This window comes from Lissotriton helveticus, chromosome 11 (genome assembly GCF_964261635.1).
Source record: "Lissotriton helveticus chromosome 11, aLisHel1.1, whole genome shotgun sequence".
Classification (NCBI taxonomy): Eukaryota; Metazoa; Chordata; class Amphibia; order Caudata; family Salamandridae; genus Lissotriton; species Lissotriton helveticus.
In genome coordinates, this window is record NC_136072.1 from 25,859,800 (window position 1) to 25,874,683 (window position 14,884).

At 53.6% G+C, this 14,884-nt stretch overlaps 1 protein-coding gene and 2 long non-coding RNA genes across 3 annotated transcripts in view; 1 reads left to right on the forward strand and 2 right to left on the reverse strand.

Annotated features, from left to right (window-relative positions):
• Positions 1-5,855, reverse strand: part of LOC144791568 (uncharacterized) — a 68,506-nt gene extending 62,651 nt beyond the window's left edge. Inside the window, exon 1 of the long non-coding RNA XR_013602425.1 lies at positions 5,221-5,855. This is a non-coding gene — a long non-coding RNA (uncharacterized LOC144791568). The remainder of the gene's footprint in view (positions 1-5,220) is intronic.
• Positions 1-14,884, reverse strand: part of LOC144791566 (uncharacterized) — a 291,511-nt gene that overhangs the window by 195,555 nt on the left and 81,072 nt on the right. The gene's annotated exons all lie outside the window — the stretch shown is intronic.
• The window catches only part of BCL6 (BCL6 transcription repressor), a 212,062-nt gene that overhangs the window by 158,464 nt on the left and 38,714 nt on the right, over positions 1-14,884 (forward strand). The window lies entirely within an intron of this gene.

Consider the following 14,884-nt stretch of genomic DNA (forward strand, 5'->3'; position numbering starts at 1 on the left):
ACTACAGAACCATTCTTGGACATCGGAAGCAATCTTGGACTACAGAACCATCCTTGGACTACGGAACCATCCTAAGACTACGGAACCATCCTTGGACTATGGAACCATCCTTGGACTACGGTCCCCATCCCTTGACTACAGAACCATCCTTGGACTACGGAACCATCCTTGGACGACGGAATCATCCATGGACTACAGAACCATTCTTGGACATCGGAAGCAATCTTGGACTACAGAACCATCCTTGGACTACGGAACCATCCTAAGACTACGGAACCATCCTTGGACTATGGAACCATCCTTGGACTATGGTCCCCATCCCTTGACTACAGAACCATCCTTGGACTACGGAACCATCCTTGGACGACGGAATCATCCATAGACTACAGAACCATCCTTGGACATCGGAAGCATTCTTGGACTACAGAACCATCCTTGGACTACGGAACCATCCTAAGACTACGGAACCATCCTTGGACTACGGAACCATCCTAAGACTACGGAACCATCCTTGGACTACGGAACCATCCTTGGACTACGGTCCCCATCCCTTGACTACAGAACCATCCTTGGACTACAGAACCATCCTAAGACTACGGAACCATCCTTGAACATCAGAACCATCATTGGACATCGGAACCATCCTTGGACTACGGAACCATCCTTGGACTATGGACCCATCTTTGGACTACGGAATCATTCATGGACTACGGGCCCATTCCTTGACTACAGAACCATCCTTGGACATCAAAACCATCCTTGGACTACGGAACAATCCTTGGACTACGGACCCATGTTTGGACTACGGAACCATCCTTGGACTATGGAATCATCCTTGGACTACAGAACCATCCTTGGACTACGGAACCATCCATTGACTACAGAACCATCCTTGGACTACGGAACCGTCCTTGGACTACGGAACCGTCCTTGGACTACGGAACCATCCTAAGACTACAGAACCGTCCTTGGACTACGGACCCATCTTTGGACTACGGAACCATCCTTGGACTACGGAACCATCCTAAGACTACAGAACCATCCTTGGACTACGGACCCATCCTTGGACTACGGAACCATCCTTGGACTACGGAACCATCCTTGGACTACGGAACCATCCTAAGACTACAGAACCATCCTTGGACTACGGACCCATCCTTGGACTACGGAACCATCCTTGGACATCGGAACCATCCTTGGACTATGGACCCATCTTTGGACTACGGAACCATCCTTGGACTACGGACCCATCCCTTGACTACAGAACCATCCATTGACTACAGAACCATGCTTGCACTACAGAACCATCCTTGGACTACGGAACCGTCCTTGGACTACGGAACCATCCTAAGACTACAGAACCATCCTTGGACTACGGACCCATCTTTGGACTACGGAACCATCCTTGGACTACGGAACCATCCTAAGACTACGGAACCATCCTTGGACTACGGACCCATCCCTTGACTACAGAACCATCCATTGACTACAGAAAAATGCTTGCACTACAGAACCATCCTTGGACTACGGAACCATCCTTGGACTACAGAACCATCCTTGGACATCGGAACCATCCTTGGACTACGGAACCATCCTAAGACTACGGAACCATCCTTGGACTACGGAACCATCCCTGGACTACGGACCCATCCCTTGACTACAGACCCATCCCTTGACTACAGAACCATCCTTGGACTACGGATCCATCCATGGACTACGGACCCATCCTAAAACTACAGAACCATCCTTGGACTACGGACCCATCTTTGGACTACGGAACCATCCTTGGACTACGGATCTATCCTTGGACTACGGAACCATCCTAAGACTACAGAACCATCCTTGGACTACGGACCCATCTTTGGACTACGGAACCATCCTTGGACTACGGAACCATCCTAAGACTACGGAACCATCCTTGGACTACGGACCCATCCCTTGACTACAGAACCATCCATTGACTACAGAAAAATGCTTGCACTACAGAACCATCCTTGGACTACGGAACCATCCTTGGACTACAGAACCATCCTTGGACATCGGAACCATCCTTGGACTACGGAACCATCCTAAGACTACGGAACCATCCTTGGACTACGGAACCATCCCTGGACTACGGACCCATCCCTTGACTACAGAACCATCCTTGGACTACGGACCCATCCTAAGACTACGGAACCATTCTTGGACTACGGAACCATCCCTGGACTACAGATCCATCCTTGGACTACGGAACCATCCTTGGACTATGGACCCATCTTTGGCCACAGACTGGCGTCACACTCTCTTGGACTGTACAGTGCACCAACGCACTGCAGTACACCCGCTACACACCACCCCTGGACTACAGTACCCGTGCTTACACCATTCTGGGACACTGCCCATGCTTCACATCATCCTTGGCCACAGTGCACCTGCTTCACACCGCCCCTGGACTACAGTACCCGTGCTTACACCATCCTAGGACACTACCCGTGCTTCACATCATCCTTGGCCACAGTGCACCTGCTTCACACCACCCCTGGACTACAGTACCCTACAGTACCCGTGCTTACACCATCCTGGGACACTACCCGTGCTTCACATCATCCTTGGCCACAGTGCACCTGCTTCACACCACCCCTGGACTACAGTACCCGTGCTTACACCATAACCATACTAGAACACTGCCGTGCTTCACATCACACAACACACTTTCACTTTGGTTTCACACCATCTTTACATTCATTTTTTTGGCCAAACGCATAAACATTTCCCACCTAAAAACACCGAAACCTGCAAACCCCTGAAATGTAGGGTAGCAGGCACCGACGAGGAAGAGACCCCGTGGAGAGAAGGTTAAATAAGGACTAAAATACCATGATGAGGATATTCAGACCCTGAAACGGGGGCAGTGTCTAGCTCGAGGCCCCCAGGAGCAGCAGCGTGTTCGACACCGTCACTGAAAGTCGCTGTAACAAAGTGTCCAGACAGCGAAGCGGGCGCTGTCTGTCTCCCCCGCCCGCCCCCTCCCCGAGCAGAGGGGTCCTTTCAGGACAAGCTCCAGCATCTTCGCTGCATTGCGTCTTGTGGGGGGCGGTGAGCCCTGAACCCCTCCCCTCGCTGCCCACTGTGCCCTCCGCCTGCATCGGTGGCAGGGGCGGGGTGGGGTCTACCCCAGACTGGCACCCTGCCTGGCACCGCCGCACCAGGGGCGCTGCTGCCATGCTTTCTAGGATGTTCCAAGCGCTGCGTACCCCAGGCCCTGCAGTAAACACCCCCCGCCCCAGGGCCTTCACATGACCATGTTCACACAGGGATGGCATGACGCGGGGGTGCTCATAACATGCAACACGAGGGCGCAGGGCACACTTCGGGGTTCACTCTCATAAGCTCCGGTCCCACTCACTCACGGAGGACTCTGGTCGCACTGAGTGAACCCCACACAGTGGCCGGACTGGGTGGTGAGTGAGTGTGAGTGCACAGCTTGCCTCACTCCGACATATTTGAAAGTCACTCCGAAGGCTTCAGGCGGGCTCGAACACGGGAGCGCGGGCTCGGGCACGTCTCAAGCACCAGAGGACAGTCACAGCCATCAGGAACGAGTCTCACACCGTGTGACTGTGACACAGACACGCTCATCAGATGCGAGTCTCACACACTGGAGGGTGCACAGAAACATACATTGGATCGAGTCCAGATGCGAGTCTCACACACTCAAGAGTGCACAGACACAAATAATGTGTATATATCTAGGACCCCCTGAAAAAGTAGATACTACAAGTCCTCGGTCAGGGATAAATAGCATGGGAGATAACAACCAAGGCACTTTGACCAACCAACTATTTTTATAAAAATAGAATAATCATATAAAGCGAAGTAGTATGAGTAGGTCTAATTATGATTTTTATTATAAACTATATAATGCACAGACACATACATGGATCGAGTCCCACACACTGGAGCATTGACAGCGACACACTCATTAGACGCAAGTCTCACAGGCTGAAGCACTGATACTTCCATCAGGTCCGAGTCTCACACCTTGTGACACAGACACGCTCATCAGATGCGAGTCTCACACACTGGAGCACAGGCACATACATTAGATCGAGTCTCACACAATGTAACACTGATACATCGATCAGGTACAAGTCTCACACCATGTAACACAGACACGCTCATCAGATGCGAGTCTCACACCATGTAACACAGACACGCTCATCAGATGCGAGTCTCACACCATGTAACACGGACACGCTCATCAGATGCGAGTCTCACACCATGTAACACAGACACGCTCATCAGATGCGAGTCTCACACCATGTAACACGGACACGCTCATCAGATGCGAGTCTCACACCTTGTGACACAGACACGCTCATCAGATGCGAGTCTCACACCTTGTAACACAGACACGCTCATCAGATGCGAGTCTCACACCTTGTGACACAGACACGCTCTTCAGATGCGAGTCTCACACCTTGTGACACAGACACGCTCATCAGATGCGAGTCTCACACCGTGTAACACAGACACGCTCTTCAGATGCGAGTGTCACATACTGGAGCAAATACATATACATTGGATCGAGTCTCACACATTGGAGCTCTGAAAGTTTCACACTCACCAGGCACAAGTCTCACAGATTGGAGCACTGACACGTCAGTCAGGTCCGAATGTCACTCATTATAACACAGCCACTCTCATTGGCTCGAGTCTCACACATTGGAGCATTGACAGCGACACATTTATTAGACGCAAGTCTCACACACTGGAGTACTGACACACATTGGCTCGAGTCTCACACATTGGCTCGAGTCTCACACATTGGAACATTGACAGCGACACATTCATTAGACGCAAGTCTCACACACTGAAGTACATCCATCAGATTGGAGACCCACCCCTTGTAGCACAGAAACTGACAAGCTCATGGTAATCGAGTCTCACACCTTGTAGCACACACAGGAACATACAGGAACAGGCTCATTGGACGCAGGTCTCACACACCGGAGCACTGACGGATCCATCAGGTCCGAATCTCGCGCTTCAGCGCTCACACACTCATCAAGCGTGAGTGTCACGCTTACAATACGCGCTGGGATAGATCGGCGTCTCCTGCATGGACTATAGCCTCGTCCGACGCGAGCCTCACTGTACGGATCCCCATTGGCCCTCGTCATTTAATATAGCCAGGCACCCACACACACCAATCAATCTTTTCCGCTGAAACGTTACCTTCTTGGTCGAAATCCCACAATTATGAGTCCTGGGACCTGACGACCCCCTGAGATGGTCGTCGAGTCCGACCGTGGGGTCATTTGGGAGGAGAGAGCAGCCTTAGCTCAAGGGCAAACAATTGAAATGCAGTATAACCGAGAGCCCCGGCCCCCGGCCAGGGCAGCACCCCCCGTCCTCGGACCACGGCTCCGAGCTCCATCCAGTCCTGCCGAGGGTCATCGGCTGGGCAGTGTGCCAGCGCCGGGATCCGGGCACCAGCCCTCCCTGTCCTGCGTGGATCCATTCGTCCTGCTGGTGGCTGCCGGGAGGGCTCCTTCTAGGAAAGGCAGGAGAGGGGGCGAGCCATGGGCGAGCCTGCAGAAAGAGGGGAGCCCCCTGTCCCCTCCCGGGGAGGGCAGAGGGTGCAGGCGGGCGGCTGTCCGGGGCCCCCACCGCAAGGATGCCGGCTGCAGCTCGGGAGCACTGGGGCACCGGCTCCATGAATGCCGATTCCTGGAAGGCAGCGGAAGGAGGGGCGGTGGGGGGTGGGTGGACGCCTGTGAACAGAAAGGGAAAGTGCTGCTGGGAATCAGCCCTCCCCGCCCGGGCCCCCGCGCCAGGACTCCCAGTGCTTCCAAAGTGCCCAAAAGTGGCCTCGGGAGCCGCTTCCACCCAGGATGAGCAGGGAAGGCCTGCCTGCCAGCCGTGCGGGCCCGCCCTCTTCCTGCCGCCGCTGCCTCCCTGCTCCCGGCACGGCATTCCCAGCCTCGGTGGCGTGGATGGGCGGGGCCTGCTCCCGGAGTGGGAATCAGACCCTCTCCCTGGTTTTCATTCATTAATTTTTAATTTTTCGCCCAGGGCATTAGAGCGCTTTATATAAGCATCAGTCACGTTACACAAGGGCAGATCCTTACTTTCAGGCAGGGTCAGGGAGATGAAGTGATCTGCCCAGGATCACAGGATGTGACCCTCAAACCGCTGCCCCAGGTCCAAAGTCAGCAGCTCTGGCCTTTGGTGTTCCGCCGCCCAGGCAGTGGATCTGCCCCCATCCTTGCCCCTTTCATTGCTTGGGTATGCACTAGACCACCGGAATTATGCGGCAGGAGAGACTACATTCTGCAGCAAGAAAAGACAAATCATGAAGTGTAGTGCAATTTGTACACGTGTTAACACTGTCTGGGCATTGATTGCCCCTCATTAGTGCCAGTTTAACACCCAAACACAGCAAAAATGAACAGAAAGGTGACCAGCCCAGCTTTAAAGGGCCTTCCACTGTGCGTTGTCAGTAACGTTTGTTCCGTTTGAGCTCGAATGTTTTGTGGTTGTTGTTAACTCTTTACCCGCGGTACAAATTCCGCCGCGGTGCGGGAGTTCTAATGAGTGGGCGGGGCTGCGTCGGCCAACGGACGTGCGCAGCACTAGCGAGGTAGTGCTCGCGTCGGCCAACAGACGCGAGCACGGAACGGGTTAAAATATGCCGATTATAGAGCAGAAGATGAACTGTGTGGCACATCCATATATATGCGAAAACTCAGCAGCTGCACAATCGCATACGTCCAGCGGCGCTGGGTATGCCCTCTCAGTCGGTTTTCAGGATGTGCTCCCCATTGTACGACTTCTCTGAAACTTGCAAGCCAGAGATATTGCATTATCATTGAGTTTGTTCACGACGGACATCTATTGCAGCGGAATGACTTTCCGTCTCTTACCTTTTCATTGATTATTACTGAAAAGTTTGAGCACTGTTTTCTATTTGTTATTATTCAGTAGACTTAGAATAAATTCTGTACCCGACAGAGCTGATACTTTCCACATGTCAGTACATCACCAACTTCAAGCCGATACTTTCCATATGTCAGCACATCACCAACTTCAAGCGCACTGCACTTACAGTTTGTACCTGCTGCCTCGGCTCTCCGTTTGCAGCAAACGTCCCCACTATTACTGTTTTTTAGGTCGAGCCTGGGCAGCGCATGACCTGCACTGCGAGCCATGCTGTATTGGAGTATTCAATTGAAGCCCCGCCCACTCTCCGCCCATATTAGTCATTGCCCTTCGTAAATGCTGGCTTCTGATTCGTACTTAGGCTTGTTAGTCCCTCTTTTGTACCATCTTGTCTTCATTTCTAACCGCCCATGAGGGCTGGCCCTTTTACTTCGGTGGTTACACGGTCTGCTTTATAAGTGGTGATCACTATTTTCTTTAATGCTCTTCCCCTATTCCACCCACGACATCGCAGCACCCGCCCGCTTTTAGTTTAATAGTAATGTATTTGTATTCAAATTAATCTTATTTAATTATTTAATATATGACGCGGTCTGATTTCACTTTAGCGGCTGCGCCTATTTAATTTTTAATAACCATCAGCACGGGCCGCTTACACTTTAGCGGGCGTGCTTATTTAACCCCTTGGCTGCTGGGGTCATTCCCCTGCCGTGCTGGGGGGAGGGGGGCACGCACAGCGCCCCGGTGCTCCTGACGAGCTCAGCTCGTCATGAGCCATTGTTCTCGTGTGCTCCTGACGAGCTGAGCTCGTCATGACCACACCCGTTTGTGTAGAACGTTCGCACATTAGGGGAATTTCTCCAGCGTGCGAGCGTTCTAACGGTCATGACGAGCTGAGCACACGAGAACCGTGGCTCATGACGAGCTGAGCTCGTCATGAGCGTGGGAGGGGTTAAATACCAGCGCAGGCCGCTTCCACCTTAGCGGCCGGGATACAGAACCTTTTGAAATTATTCATTTTCTTAGCTTTGGGTGAAAGTGCCATACCGCTTTCTCTTTAATGCTAGCCATGCCCCTTTGTTTAGACGCTGCTCACGGTAACCTGAATATGTGAGCAGCTTCTCATAAAAGGGGTGTGGCCATCATTATAGTGGTCTCGCATTTGCGAGAGTTTGAGCTCTTGGCATTAAAAACAACAATGCCTTTTATATATGTGTTCCTTTTAAGAAAACATAAATAAAAGGCATTGTCATTTTCAGTGCCAATAGCTCAAACGCTCGCAACTGCGAGACCTATTGCATTGCATATGCTTGTTGTTCCTGTTACCCTGTTTACGGGTTCTATTGTCTCCATGAATGAGCTGCTCCCAGATGGAGCATAGATGGCAGGGTCTTCTCTATCAGTTGTCTCTGCCACCCCTGTACCGGCTCTGCTCCCACGTGTACTGGCTCGGATCTCCTCGTGTACAGGCTCAGGTCCCCACGTGTACTGGATCCCCACGTCCTGCCTCTGCTCCCCAACGGTGCTCTGCCATGTAACGGCTCTGCTTCCCAAGTGCAGGCTCTGCTCTTAATGTGCAGGCTCTGGCCCCTATGTGCAGGCTCTGGCCCCTATGTGCAGGCTCTGCTCCCTATGTGCAGGCTCTGCTCTCAATGTGCAAGCTCTGTTTCCAATGTGCAGGCTCTGGCCCCTATGTGCAGGCTCTGCTCTCAATGTGCAGGCTCTGGCCCCTATGTGCAGGCTCTGCTCTCAATGTGCAAGCTCTGTTTCCAATGTGCAGGCTCTGGTCTCAATGTGCAGGCTCTGGCCCCTATGTGCAGGCTCTGCTCTCAATGTGCAGGCTCTGGCCCCTATGTGAAGGCTCTGCTCTCAATGTGCAGGCTCTGGCCCCTATGTGCAGGCTCTGCTCTCAATGTGCAGGCTCTGGCCCCTATGTGCAGGCTCTGCTCTCAATGTGCAAGCTCTGTTTCCAATGTGCAGGCTCTGGTCTCAATGTGCAGGCTCTGGCCCCTATGTGCAGGCTCTGCTCTCAATGTGCAGGCTCTGGCCCCTATGTGAAGGCTCTGCTCTCAATGTGAAGGCTCGTCCCCTATGTGCAGGCTCTGCTCTCAATGTGCAAGCTCTGTTTCCAATGTGCAGGCTCTGCTCTCAATGTGCAGGCTCTGGCCCCTATGTGCATGCTCTACTCTCAATATGTAGGCTCGGTTTCCAATGTGAAGGCTCTGCTCTCAACGTGCAAGCTCTGTTTCCAATGTGCAGGCTCTGCTCTCAATGTGCAGGCTCTGGCCCCTATGTGCAGGCTCTGCTCTCAATGTGCAGGCTCTGGCCCCTATGTGAAGGCTCTGCTCTCAATGTGAAGGCTCGTCCCCTATGTGCAGGCTCTGCTCTCAATGTGCAAGCTCTGTTTCCAATGTGCAGGCTCTGCTCTCAATGTGCAAGCTCTGTTTCCAATGTGCAGGCTCTGCTCTCAATGTGCAGGCTCTGGCCCCTATGTGCAGGCTCTGCTCTCAATGTGCAGGCTCTGGCCCCTATGTGAAGGCTCTGCTCTCAATGTGCAGGCTCTGGCCCCTATGTGCAGGCTCTGCTCTCAATGTGCAGGCTCTGGCCCCTATGTGAAGGCTCTGCTCTCAATGTGCAGGCTCTGGCCCCTATGTGCAGGCTCTGCTCTCAATGTGCAGGCTCTGGCCCCTATGTGCAGGCTCTGCTCTCAATGTGCAAGCTCTGTTTCCAATGTGCAGGCTCTGGTCTCAATGTGCAGGCTCTGGCCCCTATGTGCAGGCTCTGCTCTCAATGTGCAGGCTCTGGCCCCTATGTGAAGGCTCTGCTCTCAATGTGAAGGCTCGTCCCCTATGTGCAGGCTCTGCTCTCAATGTGCAAGCTCTGTTTCCAATGTGCAGGCTCTGCTCTCAATGTGCAGGCTCTGGCCCCTATGTGCATGCTCTACTCTCAATATGTAGGCTCGGTTTCCAATGTGAAGGCTCTGCTCTCAACGTGCAAGCTCTGTTTCCAATGTGCAGGCTCTGCTCTCAATGTGCAGGCTCTGGCCCCTATGTGCAGGCTCTGCTCTCAATGTGCAGGCTCTGGCCCCTATGTGAAGGCTCTGCTCTCAATGTGAAGGCTCGTCCCCTATGTGCAGGCTCTGCTCTCAATGTGCAAGCTCTGTTTCCAATGTGCAGGCTCTGCTCTCAATGTGCAAGCTCTGTTTCCAATGTGCAGGCTCTGCTCTCAATGTGCAGGCTCTGGCCCCTATGTGCAGGCTCTGCTCTCAATGTGCAGGCTCTGGCCCCTATGTGAAGGCTCTGCTCTCAATGTGCAGGCTCTGGCCCCTATGTGCAGGCTCTGCTCTCAATGTGCAAGCTCTGTTTCCAATGTGCAGGCTCTGGCCCCTATGTGCAGGCTCTGCTCTCTATGTACAGGCTCTTGCCCCTATGTGAAGGCTCTGCTCTCAATGTGCAGGCTCGTCCCCTATGTGGAGGCTCTGCTCTCAATGTGCAGGCTCTGCTCTCAATGTGCAGGCCTGGCCCCTATGTGCAGGCTCTGCTCTCAATGTGCAAGCTCTGTTTCCAATGTGCAGGTTCTGCTCTCAATGAGCAGGCTCTGGCCCCTATGTGCAGGCTCTGCTCTCTATGTGCAGGCTCTGGCCCCTATGTGAAGGCTCTGCTCTCAATGTGCAGGCTCGTCCCCTAAGTGGAGGCTATGTCCCCTTGTGCAGGCTGTCCTTTCAGGGTGCAGACTCTGACCCATATGTGCATGCTCTGCTCTCAATGTGCAGACTCTGTTTCCTAGATGCAGGCTCTGTTTCCAATGTTCAGGCTCTGCTGGCAATGTGCAGGCTCTGGCCCCTATGTGCATGCTCTACTCTCAATATGCAGGCTCTGTTTCCAATGTGAAGGCTCTGCTCTCAATGTGCAAGCTCTGTTTCCAATGTGCAGGCTCTGCTCTCAATGTGCAGGCTCTGGCCCCTATGTGCAGGCTCTGCTCTCAATGTGCAGGCTCTGGCCCCTATGTGAAGGCTCTGCTCTCAATGTGCAGGCTCTGGCCCCTATGTGCATGCTCTACTCTCAATATGTAGGCTCTGTTTCCAATGTGAAGGCTCTGCTCTCAACGTGCAGGCTCTGGCCCCTATGTGCAGGCTCTGCTCTTAATGTGCAGGCTCTGGCCCCTATGTGAAGGCTCTGCTCTCAATGTGCAAGCTCTGTTTCCAATGTGCAGGCTCTGGCCCCTATGTGCAGGCTCTGCTCTCTATGTGCAGGCTCTTGCCCCTATGTGAAGGCTCTGCTCTCAATGTGAAGGCTCTGCTCTCAATGTGCAGGCCTGGCCCCTATGTGCAGGCTCTGCTCTCAATGTGCAAGCTCTGTTTCCAATGTGCAGGTTCTGCTCTCAATGTGCAGGCTCTGGCCCCTATGTGCAGGCTCTGCTCTCTATGTGCAGGCTCTGGCCCCTATGTGAAGGCTCTGCTCTCAATGTGCAAGCTCTGTTTCCAATGTGCAGGCTCTGGCCCCTATGTGCAGGCTCTGCTCTCTATGTGCAGGCTCTTGCCCCTATGTGGAGGCTCTGCTCTCTATGTGCAGGCTCTGGCCCCTATGTGAAGGCTCTGCTCTCAATATGCAGGCTCTGTTTCCAATGTGAAGGCTCTGCTCTCAATGTGCAAGCTCTGTTTCCAATGTGCAGGCTCTGCTCTCAATGTGCAAGCTCTGTTTCCAATGTGAAGGCTCTGCTCTCAATATGCAGGCTCTGTTTCCAATGTGAAGGCTCTGCTCTCAATGTGCAAGCTCTGTTTCCAATGTGCAGGCTCTGCTCTCAATGTGCAGGCTCTGGCCCCTATGTGCAGGCTCTGCTCTCAATGTGCAGGCTCTGGCCCCTATGTGAAGGCTCTGCTCTCAATGTGCAGGCTCTGGCCCCTATGTGCATGCTCTACTCTCAATATGTAGGCTCTGTTTCCAATGTGAAGGCTCTGCTCTCAACGTGCAGGCTCTGGCCCCTATGTGCAGGCTCTGCTCTTAATGTGCAGGCTCTGGCCCCTATGTGAAGGCTCTGCTCTCAATGTGCAAGCTCTGTTTCCAATGTGCAGGCTCTGGCCCCTATGTGCAGGCTCTGCTCTCTATGTGCAGGCTCTTGCCCCTATGTGAAGGCTCTGCTCTCAATGTGAAGGCTCTGCTCTCAATGTGCAGGCCTGGCCCCTATGTGCAGGCTCTGCTCTCAATGTGCAAGCTCTGTTTCCAATGTGCAGGTTCTGCTCTCAATGTGCAGGCTCTGGCCCCTATGTGCAGGCTCTGCTCTCAATGTGCAGGCCTGGCCCCTATGTGCAGGCTCTGCTCTCAATGTGCAAGCTCTGTTTCCAATGTGCAGGTTCTGCTCTCAATGTGCAGGCTCTGGCCCCTATGTGCAGGCTCTGCTCTCTATGTGCAGGCTCTGGCCCCTATGTGAAGGCTCTGCTCTCAATGTGCAGGCTCGTCCCCTATGTGGAGGCTATGTCCCCTTGTGCAGGCTGTCCTTTCAGGGTGCAGACTCTGACCCATATGTGCATGCTCTGCTCTCAATGTGCAGACTCTGTTTCCTAGATGCAGGCTCTGTTTCCAATGTTCAGGCTCTGCTGGCAATGTGCAGGCTCTGGCCCCTATGTGCATGCTCTACTCTCAATATGTAGGCTCTGTTTCCAATGTGAAGGCTCTGCTCTCAACGAGCAAGCTCTGTTTCCAATGTGCAGGCTCTGCTCTCAATGTGCAGGCTCTGGCCCCTATGTGCAGGCTCTGCTCTTAATGTGCAGGCTCTGGCCCCTATGTGCATGCTCTACTCTCAATATGTAGGCTCTGTTTCCAATGTGAAGGCTCTGCTCTCAACGTGCAAGCTCTGTTTCCAATGTGCAGACTCTGCTCTCAATGTGCAGGCTCTGGCCCCTATGTGCAGGCTCTGCTCTTAATGTGCAGGCTCTGGCCCCTATGTGAAGGCTCTGCTCTCAATGTGCAAGCTCTGTTTCCAATGTGCAGGCTCTGCTCTCAATGTGCAGGCTCTGTTCCCTAGATGCAGGTTCTGCTCACAATGTGCAGGCTTTGTTTTCAATGTGCAGGCTCTGACCCCTATATGCAGGCCCTGCTTCCAACATGAAGGCGCTGGACCGTATGTGAAAGCTTTGCTCTCAATGTACAGGCTGTGTTTTCAATGTGTAGGCTCTGAGCCCTATGTGCAGCCTCCGCTCTCAATGTGCAGGCTCTGGCCCCTATGTGCAGGCTCTGCTCTTAATGTGCAGGCTCTGGCCCCTATGTGAAGGCTCTGCTCTCAATGTGCAGGCTCTGGCCCCTATGTGCAGGCTCTGCTCTCAATGTGCAAGCTCTGGCCCATATGTGCAGGCTCTGCTCTCAATGTGCAGGCCCTGGCCCCTATGTGCAGGCTCTGGCTCCTATGTGCAGGCTCTGCTCTCAATGTGCAGGCTCTGGCCCCTATGTGTAGGCTCTGCTCTCAATGTGCAGACCCTAATCCCTGGGTGCATACTTTGCTTTCAATGTGCAGACTGTTCCCTGGATTCTCTGCTATCCAATGTGCAGGGCAGGGTCCATTCCCTGGGTGCAGGCTCTGCTGCCCAATGTGCAGTCAATTCCCTGGGTACAGGCTCTACTGCCCAATGCAGGGTCCATTCCCTGGTTTCAGGCTCTGCTGCCCAATATGGAGGGTCTCGTTCCTGGGTACAGGCTCTGCTGCCCAATGCAGGGTCCATTCCCTGGTTTCAGGCTCTGCTGCCCAATATGGAGGGTTTCTTCCCTGTGTGCAGGCTCTGCTATCCAATGGTTAGGGTCCATTCCCTGGGTGCAGGCTCTGCTGCCCAACATGGAGGGTCTCGTTCCTGGTTTCAGGCTCTGCTGACCAATATGGAGGGTGTATCCCTGGTTTCAGGCTCTACTGCCCAATATGGAGGGTTTCTTCCCTGGGTGCAGGCTCTACTGCCCAATATGGAGGGTCTCGTTCCTGGTTTCAGGCTCTGCTGACCAATATGGAGGGTTTCTTCCCTGGGTGCAGGCTCTACTGCCCAATATGGAGGGTGTTTCCCTGGTTTCAGGCTCTGCTGACCAATGTGCAGGGTCTATTCCCTGGGTGCAGGCTCTGCTGCCCAATGCAGGGTCCATTCCCTGGGTGCAGGCTCTGCTGCCCAATGCAGGGTCCATTCCCTGGGTGCAGGCTCTACTGCCCAATATGGAGGGTTTCTTCCCTGGGTGCAGGCTCTACTGCCCAATATGGAGGGTTTCTTCCCTGGGTGCAGGCTCTACTGCCCAATATGGAGGGTCCATTCCCTGGGTGCAGGCACTACTGCCCAATATGGAGGGTTTCTTCCCTGGGTGCAGGCTCTGCTATCCAATGGTTAGGGTCCATTCCCTGGGTGCAGGCTCTGCTGCCCAACATGGAGGGTCTCGTTCCTGGTTTCAGGCTCTGCTGACCAATATGGAGGGTGTATCCCTGGTTTCAGGCTCTACTGCCCAATATGGAGGGTTTCTTCCCTGGGTGCAGGCTCTACTGCCCAATATGGAGGGTCTCGTTCCTGGTTTCAGGCTCTGCTGACCAATATGGAGGGTTTCTTTCCTGGGTGCAGGCTCTACTGCCCAATATGGAGGGTGTTTCCCTGGTTTCAGGCTCTGCTGACCAATGTGCAGGGTCTATTCCCTGGGTGCAGGCTCTGCTGCCCAATGCAGGGTCCATTCCCTGGGTGCAGTCTCTGCTGCCCAATGCAGGGTCCATTCCCTGGGTGCAGGCTCTACTGCCCAATATGGAGGGTTTCTTCCCTGGGTGCAGGCTCTACTGCCCAATATGGAGGGTTTCTTCCCTGGGTGCAGGCTCTACTGCCCAATATGGAGGGTCCATTCCCTGGGTGCAGGCACTACTGCCCAATATGGAGGGTTTCTTCCCTGGGTGCAGGCTCTACTGCCCACTATGGAGGGTCTCTTCCCTGGGTGCAGGCTCTACTGCCCAA